The sequence below is a fragment of the Nothoprocta perdicaria genome, unplaced genomic scaffold (genome assembly GCF_003342845.1).
Source record: "Nothoprocta perdicaria isolate Ctin4 unplaced genomic scaffold, notPer1 scaffold_26, whole genome shotgun sequence".
Lineage (NCBI taxonomy): Eukaryota > Metazoa > Chordata > Aves > Tinamiformes > Tinamidae > Nothoprocta > Nothoprocta perdicaria.
This window is the reverse complement of record NW_020455488.1, coordinates 2,957,845-2,970,706: the sequence shown is the minus strand read 5'-3', so window position 1 is coordinate 2,970,706 and position 12,862 is coordinate 2,957,845. Positions and strand designations below refer to the sequence as shown.

Genomic DNA, 12,862 nt, shown 5'->3' with positions numbered 1-12,862 from the left:
GATGCCCCTTGGGAGTGCTGGTGAGAAAGAACAGGGAGGGGAGGTCACAGATGTTCTCATATGGCACAATAGCGTAAGTGAAAAATAACACCCCTTAGGATGACATAAATAAAACCATATAGAGCTTTATAGATCAACATGACACAAATCGCTACACAATTTGATGGCCATGTTCTGTGTTAGCTATAACTTCCAGGACAACTCGAACGGCAAAATGCACCTGGATAGTCCAAGGGATACAAAGGTGTAGCTGCATTAAAAGTCCATTCTACAGACTATATATATATATATATATATATATATATATATACACACACACACACACACATATATATAATCTTTATAAGTCTAACTAACTTAGGGTCTTAGAAGCAACAATACAACAAAACCCCAAAGAACATCACACTTAATAGGTATAAAAGGATGTGCCAGGATCACACTGGAGGAATAAGAACCACCACTGTGTACAGTTCTGCCCATCTTACCTGCAACAAAAGGCAAACTGACAGACCTGAAATTTCTTTCCTTGGCCAAGTAGCAGGCCTGTAATTTTCACAGTGTTCTAAAGGAGAAATACACCCAGAGAAATAGAAAATAAATAGAAAAACATGGAAAAAAAATACACCAGTTTTAACCAAATTCTTAGTTTTAGCCAAATAGCCTGGTACTTGAATAGAGTCACTATGGCAGCAGTCATTATGGCAAAAGGGTTTTCCAAGCATCTCAATTCCAGTGCTTTTCCACCCATTTGCTCTTTCTGGAAGCATTACCTCTAAAATGCTCTCTCTGCTAATTTTTAAGTTACAATTCAGGACCTTCTCAGAAAACATGCCAGAGAGAAGCACCACAGCTGTTCCTCAGGCCTTGATAGCAAGTTTTTCATCTTGTGTTCTGCAGAAAAAATCCTAGTCTCATGCTCCTAAAGGTGAGCTTTAGATAAAAAAAAAAAAAAATGCAAGACTTTATGAATCAGAGAAAGGAATGTTACGTGGCTTTTGCGTATTTGGGAAACAATTAAGAAATCCTTCATAGGCAATAAGGGCTTAAGAACAAGCTTTCAGCAACAAAGTTTCTTAAAAATCACAGAGCAGATTAATTCCTAATATTGTTTCACTTACAATGGTGGAAGTAGTCCATGAATGAAGATTTGTATAAAGGACTACTTACTGCAACAAAACCAAACTGCATTCATGGTTTCTCAGGATGGGAACTTCCATTAGAAACAAAGGATATGAGATGGGGGGAGTCCCACCTACAAAACAGGAAGAAAGAGAGAAGTGGATAATGGTTCCTTTCCATTAATGCTTTGGGTAATCCTGTTAACCCCATAATGACCATTTCATTACAGAGACTGTAGACTCACTCCCCAAAAACTGGCTCCGAACAGACTCCCGTTACTCCATCTGTGGTTGAGAGCATCTCCGTTACACTCCTATTTGGCTCTGGTGCTCCACCAAATACAGATAAAATCAAGTAAAGATTTCCTTATTTTAGTGAAGTCCCAATTACCTGACAATGCATGAATTAGATTCACTCAATCTGCTTCAGAAACTGCCCTCTGCAAACCACTAATATTTCCACATCGTTATATGGTACATGCAGTAATCTGATTGCCTTGGGAGTATTTGTTTTTCCAGAACTTGTGGCCAAGGTACATAAGATTAGATCAGACAGAGCTTGTCTAAGAATGCTGTAATGTGGGTATACGGTATATTTGCTAGTTTTGAGTTACAGGTAAAAGTTCCCTTTCAAACTCTTTCTGGCCGTGGGTTCTAGTTCTGTTATCTGAAGTTGCCCGTTGCATTTGGTCCTTTTTGTTTGGCTTTGCTGTTGGCCTCCTCATGCCATAGATCAACTCTGGGAATATTTGCACTGCCTGATGCGTATCGCAGCAGAACTTGTGCTGGTTTCCAGGTCCTCGCAATGACAGAGCACAGGTCTCACTGGGATTCACACTTTTCTGCTGGGATTTTCTTACCATTCTGCACGTTAACATGAACCAACAGCTGGGTTTAAGAGAGCCGATATAAATAGCAACAGCATGTTGCAAGCAAGCTTCCTGGAAACTAAAGAAAATATGTTATTTAATGCACTCTGACATTTGCTTTTCCTCTCCTTATTCCTAAACTGCACTTCTGTAAACACCCCTAACGACAAATGCAAGAAGTTGACTTCTTCACATAGACATTAGGAGCCCAGGAGACGATGATATCCAGAGCAGCTCAGCTCTCCTGAGCCAGACRGCCGGCAAATTCTGCACAGTAGCAAAAGGGAGATCAAGCGTGGATGGAAATTCCAGCTTCCAAGAGCATTTAAGAGTACAACCTTTGGTATTTTATTTTCATGGTTGCTCTATGTTGCTTCAGAAACTTGCTTTTGCCATATCTTTCCATTCATTAAAATTGCAGCTTGCAATTAAACATTCTGACATAACATAGCTGAGATTTTTTGGCAGTAGCCTTAACCAGAGGTTTTTCAGAGTTTCCTGCAGACGGCTTTAAATTTTCATATCCTCATGAATGCTTGCCACCTTCTTTTAATAACTTGAAAAAATAAGCCTCTCTTAGGAACTTCATTGTTTCTGTATTTCCCCAGCACTCATTTACTGCTTTTAGAAATGTGTCGTGCACATGTATATTTATAGAGACAGCAAAGTGTACATATGCGTATTATAGCCTGACATCTTACAGAGAACACACAGATTGCACAGTACATTTGAAAAAATAGTGATTAAGTTCAATATTTTATTTATTAAAATGTATTTTTTCTTCCCATAATATTTTATCACATCACTGCTTTAAAAAAGATTGTATTTACTACATTATTCAAAAAATTGCAGCCCTTCATCTGGTAACATATAACAGTTATAATATGTGTAAAGCTGCAAAAATCATTTCAAGGCTATTTTTATTATTTTTATACAGTCAGTCTTTTCTTAGGATAGAACTTGCCCCTCTTCCAAAGAGACAGAAATTGTTTACGAGAATTTTATAAACTTATTTGCGTATTTATGGTGTAGGATATAATTTACTATTTGGAGACTTGTGCAAACACTGCTTGCCATTATCTCTTATATAGATTTTTAATTAGTTAAAAGGGGACTTTCTTGTGTTCAAACTGACCGTGAAGTCTTTTTTCTTGTAACATTGCCTGGCAAATGAATTCTGAAAAGGACATTATTGATTTAAGAACTGTGCTGTAGTCTGGAAAATTTTCCAAGCGATTAAAGAAAAAAAATCTCCTTTTTTTCTCTTAGTTTAATTTCTATATCCAACTGCAGTATGTGTGGTCACAATCCCACACCGCTAGGAAACAAAAGGGACAGAAATAGACACAGGAGACCATAGTACCTTAAATGTCTTTGAACTGCTTTTTAAAGTAGATTTGAAATTGATGGTGCCTCTTCAAGTGACAAATGCCTTGGGGAACTCTTAAAAGCCAGATAAGGTGCTTGTGCAGAGCATCCTCAGCTCCCACTGCGTTCCACTCGTGCTGGAGATATGCAGCTCTTTAAAAGCTGCTTTAAATACTCTTTTCCCTTGGATTTTACTTGTTTTACCGTAAACTCCATTGAACGCATTGTGTATTAGAAAAGGCACATAGTATAAGCCCTGGTCTTGTGTGCTTCATTTGCAGAACCCATACCAGCTCTGCATGATCTCCTGTAACATTTGAGGTATAGGAACTTTTAAAGCAGTTAACTTACCAAATAAAGTTTAAAAATGAATCTCGGGCAGTTTACAAGGTGCATTTGGGTTCTTTATGATGCTGTCCAGGCTCTGGAGCACAAACATATTGCTGGTGTGTTTCCTACTGATTTCCTTGGGGCTACACCTAGGTCAATGAAGTGTGGTCTCTGTGTCCTACAGGATGAATGACAGGCACCAGCTTCCCTGCTCCCAACAGCCCTTTATAGTAATGGTAAATATTCCTGATCCCTTGTTGGACATTTGCTTTAGTATGAACACAAGCCTTACACATTTAACACGAACGTTAACACGGATCAACCCATGCWCATTTCCAAGGTCCCTAGCTGAACAAACAGCATCAGGCATTTACCAAGGGGGTTATTCTTTTCTTTGCTGTTATTTAGGACTGTTACTATTACATGTTTTCTCAACCCTTTCCTAAAAGATACGCTCCTTTCTAAAGAAGAAATGGGGCTGCACATTTGCTGCGTTTTTCTGAGCATGGTTTCTTCATCTGTCCAAGAGCTGAGGAGACAAACTGGCACTCAGGCAGCTCACCTGTTTCCTATGGCCACTTGACGACAAACTAATTCACAGAACCTGTTGTTGCACTGAGGACAACTGTTTTGCAACAGAGCTCCAAAACACATGCAAAACGTGTCATCTCATGCTAAAATGCCATTTCATTTCCAAGCAAAGCCAGCTGGCTTTGGACAGAAAGTTCTTTTCGGCTTGTGTGGGCAAACTTTGTCGCCTTCCCATCCTTTTTCTCTTGCTGTCACATTACTGCAGAGGTGGTGGCGGTTGACAGCAGAGAGAGAAGCAGTGTTCAAAACATGTCTGTGTTACTTGAGATACTTGCTGCCTTGTGCTGAATCAGGCTGCATCAAAACGCATCTCAAATAATTTCATCAGCTGTCTTTTCGTCCATTATATGGAAGCAGAGGAAGATTAACTGACATTGAGTTTATTAAATTGAGTTACTGAATAGAAAGCAAAAGCATACAGAGTTTTTCTGTTTGTTTGGTCATGTGTTTCCTTGGCCTACTCATAGTTGGAAACTGGGTCCAAATCATCCCAGGCTTGGGAGTTTTGTAGCTTTAGTTTCAGTTTAGCAAATCCTGTGTTTGTTCGTATCTGGGAAAGAGCAAATTTCTTCTTAGCTCTCCCACAGGGTGGAGTAATAAAACTAGTGTTATCTGGGCAGAAAGCTAAAAGTAGGGGCTGCTGGTTTTTTTATCGGTGGAGACAAGTTTTTGTTTTTCACTTGTTTTTGAGAAAGATGCTAGCTCCTCTGTGAATTAGAATGTAAAACCTAGGGCCATCAGGCTTCTCTAAAGACACTGTATTGCTCTAGAAAGTACATGGAAAAACTTCCTAATTTAAAGATTTCCCCTATAAAATTGCACCATRTAAGCCAAGAGGAAAACTTGAAATAGGTTTACGTTAACTTGAGGAGTGCTCCAAATCTGTTTTCTTACCTCTTAGCCAAACTAAACCGCTTTAAACAACGTTAAAATAATTGCAGCAAGAGAAACCAGGCTTTGAATTTACCATGTGTGAGCTGTGCCTTCCCCTCAGTAAGCGGACACGAGGCTTCCTCAGATCACCTGGGCATCAGGGAAAGCTGACACATAAAATCTTGCCATCCCCGCACTAATTTGTTCACGTGGCCCTGCCTAGAGTTACACTGGTTTATGTAGAGCCAGTTTTAAATGATGCTTTCAGGGTCTGAATCCATGAGTGAGTGATCTCATTCATGTGCTGACATGTTTGACAACTTCCCAGGCCTCCGCTGAGCCCTGCTAATTGACCATGTGTGTTTGCTCCTAGCCCCTGGCAATGGCAGAGGGAAGAAACCAGCTTAGACTTTTTTTCTTTTCCTTTTATTCCTTGTCCCCGAGGTTAAACTGACACATTTTACCTCCCGTTTGCTGCAGGCTACAGAAAGGCAGGCTGCAGTCACCCGCCTCCTCGGCGGATGCGCCTTGGAGCTGGACACCATCTCCAAGCTACGGGTGAGACGGGATAATTGAGGGCATAAACCARGTGGAAGTTCAGTTCAGCTTAAGTCAATTAGGGATAGATTTCAGGTCAATTGACACAAATCACTCTTAGTCCAGATTCAAAGTACCTATCCAGCACTAGCTTAACTAAATCCAGCACAGCTTAACCTAACATCAACTGAAACACTTTCAGCTAGCCATGAAAACGGAAAAAAAACCTATGCCCCAATGCTATTCATGGCCTAGGGCACTTGCATTCATTTTCAGTAATATCATTTGAGACATAAGCAAAACAAGTGAGGCAAAATCACAGGTACTTCTGCAAGCAATCAGAAGAGAGACAGAGGTGAAGGCAGCACTGGCTCCCCTGGCAGATTTTGGTATCCTCCATCCTTACCAATTATAAACCCCTGGAAGTAAGAGTGGATATTCTGCTTCACCTCAGAAATGTGCCTTCTGCCATCATATAATGACAAATATGGAGTAATGCTAACATGTTCCTGGTAAAACTCAATCATGAACAAACACAAAACAGCTGAGTTTGTTTTCCTTCCTTGAGCTTGAAAAGCACTAAGGAGCAGAAAATGATATAGATAACGCAAAGTAAAGWAGGGGTTTATACATCTTAATAATCTGAAGCATTATTAGTAATTCAACCTAGCAAAATAATTCCTAATGAACAACAAGCAAGGAAAGCTCGATTTTCTCAGATGGTTTTACCCTTCATCTCTTGGAACTATTACTGAAATTAGGAATGCGTAGTTGGGATTAGTCATCAAGGGACAATTTCTGAAATCTTTTACCAATGGGAGATTAGCTGGAATAATGGAATTTGGCCCCCTAGTTTCCATTTCCTGGCTGAGTTAACTCTTCTCAGAAATTCTTTTATTGAGAATGGCCATGAGAAACTACTCCGAATTCTTTGTTTTGCTGGAGACTTTGGAAGACTCTGTTAGGGATCAACATCCAACTCGTGAGGATACAAGATGCACATGGACAATACAGAGAGAATATTGCCCCTATAAYGCCCTGCAGTCCTGGTTGCACTTCAAATTTGTTCCTGTATTTCTGTTCAGAACAAGCAATGAGCCCTTGTGTGACCTGAAGAAATGCAGCACTTTGCCATCCAAGGTAAAGATGCAGCATAGGTCCCGTAACATGGAGGAAAAGGCAAGTACCCTTTGCTCAGGACTGGATTTTCCTGGTTTTTTTTTACCTTTTTTTTGCTGTTTTTCTGCTCACTGCAAGCAGTACTCCATGCATACTGCAAGGTTGCAGCAGGCCACACAGTCAGAACAGAGGGGAAACAAAAAAGAAGTGTTATTATTAGGGTAATTGAGTGTTGGAAAGAACGTTGCCTCCAGCGCTATTTCCAGATAAAAATCGCATCAGTACCATTATCTAGGAAGCATGTGCATGCTATGCATCCCAGTCAGCAGCCTGGCCTACAACATTTGCAGAAACTTTAGCAATTTCTTTAACGATCACAAGTCTTCCCTTTATTCCAAAGCTAAAAAGTTAGGCTGGGTGGGACAAAACCTTGTAAAGCAGCAGGCTGAAGTACTCCATGCAAATTGAGCAATTGCTGTTAATAGATGTCAATTAAACCAGAGCTGCCAATCAGTCAAGCTGCTGCTCTGTGACAACAAACATCTGAGGTATCAGAGCTCCAAGTTAATCGAAGTTATTTATTTTCTCATGCAGAAATAAGTCATTAGCCACTGCTCTCTCAGACATGGTTTTCATCTACCCTTCAACCAGAGCATGCATGCTTTCTTCAGAAGAAAATAAATGTTATGCACTTAACYTTAGGATTAACTTTGAAAAGTCAACTATAGCAGTGGATGGTTCTTCAGTCAGTGGCTCTGATGCACATAAGCACAATGCTCTTCAGGAATGACTGAAGCAAGAAAAACTAAACCACAGCTACCGTAAACTCAAGATCAGACACTTCTTGTCACCTTACCATGCAGCAAGCAAGAACATAAGAAATGTAGCTAACTTCTAATACCACTGTTTTCCTGTCACTGTAACAGTGATGTGAAAGGTTCCTTCAGAGGTTCAGTTTTCAAGCAGTGGTTCCTTGGAAGAGTAGCTAGCTGCAATGTGTATACTACAGAAGCCAGAACTGAGGGATGCAGCAGGAAAACAAGTATCAATAGTAAGTAAAGCAAAGCTGTTTCTCATCACCATTTCTCATACTCTTATCACAAGTTGGTGTTTTTTTTTTTTTTTTTTTTTTTTTACTGGTACACATTTTGCTCCTCCCTCATCAACAGTGAAATTCTCATTCTCACACTTATATTGCTATAGGTTTGGACTGGTTCTGCTGGCTGCTGAAACGGTTGGCCTCCAAACAGTTTGCCCCATGGGCTGTGTGGCTCCTTTAAACACGTCTTTGTCACCAGTTTCTYCATGCCAAGTTACTGCTTCCCATGCAGCCCCATTGCAGTTCTTCGTTCCTCTGTCCTGAAGATTTTGGTTATTGTTTCTTGGCATCTTTACAGAGAATAGATTGCAAAATAGGGAAGACATTCACTCCTGATGCCATGTCCTTACATTAATATGTTTACTCTTTCTTTCAGGGCTGTCCTTTCATCACAAGGCTGGCAGTAGACGCTGCCTGTTGTGCATGGAAAGCATAATTTATATGCTGTCCCAAAGATTTGCACATATTTGAACCTTTTCCCATTGATCTGACTTTATAGCCCATAGCTTTAGGTGCATCTGATGATCCCCTTTTTGTTTTCATTGTTGTGGTTCGTTAGTTTTAGCACCACTGACACAAACAGTGCATCTCAAAAGGCATCTTTCCTGTGGGCTCTGTTTACTCGTTAATGTAGCTAAGTGTCATGTGAAGTCCTGCRTGACAGCTTGCTTTGCTTTGGACTGTGCCATTCCCATGTATGATTTATTGTCTCTGAAGGAAGGAAGGCAGAGTTACATCTGCAGGAAAGTGAAGACATGGGAAAAGGGGAGTTGTAAGAGGTCTGGCTGCGAGGGGGGCTGTGAAACTTGACATTTAGGTTCCTGCACAAGATATAATTTCCAGCTGAATAACTTAGGCACTTATACAGCTTTCACTTTGGCCCCAGCTGTGTGCTAAGTGCGACTGACATCCCTCTTGAAAGCTGCTCACAGCAACCTGACTTGATGTGGCTCTTTTGTTTTCAGTAAAACATGCAGAAAAAAACAAGGAGCTCGAGAGGCAGATAGCTCGCAGGAACCAGCACCGAGCGTTTAGTCCACGCTGCTCACAAGTAGACCCAAGTAGATGGGAGAATGGCAGATGGTTCTGACAGCTTGCAAATAAAGTTTAAAGTGGAAACACTGCATGCTGAGTCGATGTTTGTGTACCTTCTAGTAGMGGATTATTGGTACAATCCCAGTCCTTTCCAATGAATCATATTTTCCTCCATTCAGGATTAATCAACATGTCATTTAGATATATCCTCAATGAACGCTATGATATAGATGTTACTAACTATTTTAGGTCAGCCTGCTTTCTATTTTAAAATCATCTTTTCCATTATAGGAGTAATAACTCAAAATCAAAAAAGACAAATGTTACAACATATGTTGTAAAATCCTGACTCCACGGGTGGTCAGCGGGTCAGTTTTGTCCTTGACCCCAATGCAGCAAGGATTTCACCTGATAGGTCTATTTTAATTAAAATTCTCCTTGTTCAAACTCTAATTCTGTCCCCAGTGGCTGAGGCAGTTATTCAAATCCTCACTTTATTGTGCTTTAATGTTCCAGAAACACTGCACATGAATGAGAGCAGGAGAGAGGGGATACTGATTTTTGAGTGAAAGTTAAAAGAGATCCCAGCTTCACTGCACTGTGTTAATGCCTAATATATAGTACAATTAATTCTCTTTTTTTTTTTTTTTCCTGTGGAATCTTACTATCCTTATGTATCATTCTTGTAAGATTTTGAGTTAAAAGTTGGACTGCACAAACACAAAGACATGTACATGTGCATCTAATGCAATATGGATAATCAGGTGCTTCACACCCATCTCCTGCAGAAATTCAGAACCAGAAAGGGCTGAATTCAAACTCTCCCTATCCATAAAGAGTCACTGCTATCCCAAACAAGAGAAACCCTGGGTATGCCTGCAGCAGGGATTAGCCAACTGGAGGCCCAGAAATTGGATCACTCCACAGGGCAGTTTTCTTTGGCCACTTGTGAAGTTGGCCGACTGTCAGGCCGACCAAGTGGTGATGCTGCTCTTTGTGCTTGGGGCAGGATGCTGAACTAAGCTGAGTCTGGGCTCAGTACGGTCAGCTCTGCAGCCTAGACCCCGATGCCATAACCGACAACAAAAATAGCTTTGCAAATCCTGTGCAAGTTGGCTCTCCTTGTCTGCACGCTTCTCTGCAGGCAGATGAAAAGTTGCTTTGCCCGTGGTCTGAGCTGGCCAGAGCCCTGAGCCCAAGCTAATATCCTGCCTCTCAGCAGGCCACAGTAATTTGGGTATGCAGCGTATTAGCTGCATCTACATGGCTTCTGGTTCTCTTGGAGAACAGCCAGAGTAAGCTCGTATCTGCCTTCAAAAGACCATGTAGACCTCGCTTATGCAGCTGGTAGAGTCAGAAAGCCTATGACATGGGTGGAAAAATACTGCTCCAGCACAGTGGAATGTAGGAGTGAGGCTGGCTCTTTAGAAAAGGCAAGAGAGGGAGACTCCAGGTCCTATGGAACTGCAATCCAAACCCAGATAGCAGAATCGGACTAGCTAGGCCTAAAAGTCAGCAAAGCCCTCCTTTGCCATGGTATGCCAAACATACCAGTGCCCACCTGGTTGACCTCAAAGAACCTATTCGCTTGAGATTTGATCATTCTAAAATCCCTGTCTGCTATCTTATATAAACTCCCTCATCGCTAGACTGAAATGCCTTCTTAAAATGCCCCATTGATTTAGTGGCGTCTTTAAAAAGAACATTAAAATTATTCCTCTTCTGCGGCACCGCTTTGGTTCATTAATTACTTCACATTACCAACATAAAACTTGTAAAGTGAAAGAAAATTGCAGCAGTGACTTGTAATTGGAACCCCACTCTGTGATCCCAGAGTCAGGGACTGACTGTAATCTACAGCTACAGCCCCTGCCCTCAGTGCTCGCTGCACAAATAGGCTGTGAGAGCCGATCGCTGCTTTGAAAATAACTAGAACAGCACATTGTGTATTAGGGCTCCTTACATTTAGCCCATAATAAGTCTCAAACTGTAGCAATCTAAGGATAAATCAGCTTTTAGGGTAATTCTTGGGTGGTTTTTCAAGAGTTCCTTTCCTACCTGACAGAGGAGGAAAAACCCACGTGGTGCTTTGGTCCCTTTCTCCAACTCTGCAGAATGGCTGTCCTGCATACATGAGTGATAAGAGGATATGTTTGTTTTTACAAACCTGAAGATATTTCAGGGTAAATGATGGATCTCCTGCATCTCTTAGGCATTACGGTGTTAGGAGCACCAGAGCCTCAATCTGCATTGAAGGAAGCATGAACAGGTATTGAAGACTTGGGCACATAACCCAATTGCTGGAGCTGAAAGTCTGCTCCATGCCCAGCCCATGCACCAGGGAATTTCTGCAGGGATCCCCTGCAGAAAACCCACCCACAGCCTGTGCTTGCAGCGCCCACCTTTGCCTCGCTCCAGTCGTCCATGGCTTCCAGCTTCGAACCTCTTACATCTCCCTCTAGCYGGGTGCTTGCAGAGCAAAGTTGAGATGAATTTGCAGTTCCCGAGTCTTGAGAGGGAAGGGCAGAAGGCGGGTGAGTCAGTGCTCCTTGCTGGAGGATGCATGAGTCACCATCCCACACTGGCTGCCTCCCCCACCGCTGTGCCTCACCTCCAGCCTCTCCTATTCCAATCTTTCCTTTCAAAAACACATTTGTATTCAATAGTCCTTCCTGCCTTAACTTTCTTTGCTGCAACAAGCTTGAGGACAGAAAAAAACTTCATAATACTCCCATTTTCATGTTAGAAAACAAAAATTAGCACTACATTAGCACTATTCATTTTCACCACTCAGCTACAGGCCTTCTTGTGCATCTGGAAATGCGCACAAACCGTGTCACCACAAACCATGGCACTACAACCTGCTGCAAGGTGAATGAGGCTTTTCAAAACGGCAGTTCCCTGCTCCAATGTGTTCATCTTGGGCCACAGGTACCATAGCAGTATCCCTGTTTTCTCCCCACCCTATTGTTAAGTTTCTGAGGGGTATTGCTGTTCAGAATCCACCACTAAATGGTTGCGAAGAAGTTTAAGGAAAAGCAGTAACTGCTAATTGAACTGAGAGAAGAATCAATGAGCCAGTGTTAGAAATCAGGGAACAGAGCACATCTCTCCCCATCAGTTCCAGTGCGGTGCTGTTCACTTTGCTTCCTGCCTTTTACAGAGACCTACTTATGCTCATCTTACCCACCGGGCTAATTTTCTTCCAAGGAAAAGGACAACGGGCTGTAATGCAGAAGCAGTGACAGGAGAAGTTAGTGCCTCGAGACGAGAAGAGACTGTGGTTTATTTGCCTTTGGGGACCTGCAGAGAAGCACAGGATACAACTTTGGAAATAGGAGCTCATGGATTAGTGCTGATGCACAACATGAACGTGTAGATCATTGATCCCAACCCAAGCAGGGTGGCTGTTAGCAGCCACCATCAGCAACCACCACTTAAATCTGCATGGTAGAGTGGGAGAAGAGCCAGCAGAGAGACCATTTGGGGCACAAGCTACCCATTTGGAGCAGGGCCTTTGATGGATGAGCCCTGAGCTCTGCCTAGCAGGAACTTGCTCTCCCTCATGCTGTGTCCCGAGGAGAAGAGGCAGCTCCACATCCTGGGCCGTTTCGAACAGGGGCCTTTTGCTAGTAATAATCACGTTGCCATCATTAAGGGCAGAACCTGACATGAGTCATGCAGGCTTGGTCTTTGAAGGAAATGGTCAGAAAACAGCTAAAAAGCAAATCACAGCACGTCAAGTGAGGTGAGACCTGTACTGCTCGTGCCAGGACCAGCCCATCACGTACCCAGCTACCAGCCAGGACAGACCCTGCTGGCTGGGGACCCATTCTAGGACAAAAGCCACAAGAGCAAGTCCTATCACCCCAAGGCTGGACAGCGGTTGCAGGCAGAGGACGTGGCCAAGGCCGCTGAAGTGA

The 12,862-nt window shown here is 42.2% G+C and overlaps 1 long non-coding RNA gene across 1 annotated transcript; it reads right to left on the bottom strand.

Moving 5' to 3' along the window:
• Positions 1 to 442: 442 nt before the first annotated feature.
• On the bottom strand, positions 443 to 1,289 carry LOC112948342. Its single transcript, XR_003249598.1, has 2 exons — positions 1,168 to 1,289; positions 443 to 930 (listed from the first exon to the last, which is right to left on the bottom strand). It is a non-coding gene; the product is annotated as an uncharacterized LOC112948342 (long non-coding RNA).
• Between the last annotated feature and the right edge of the window lie 11,573 nt (positions 1,290 to 12,862).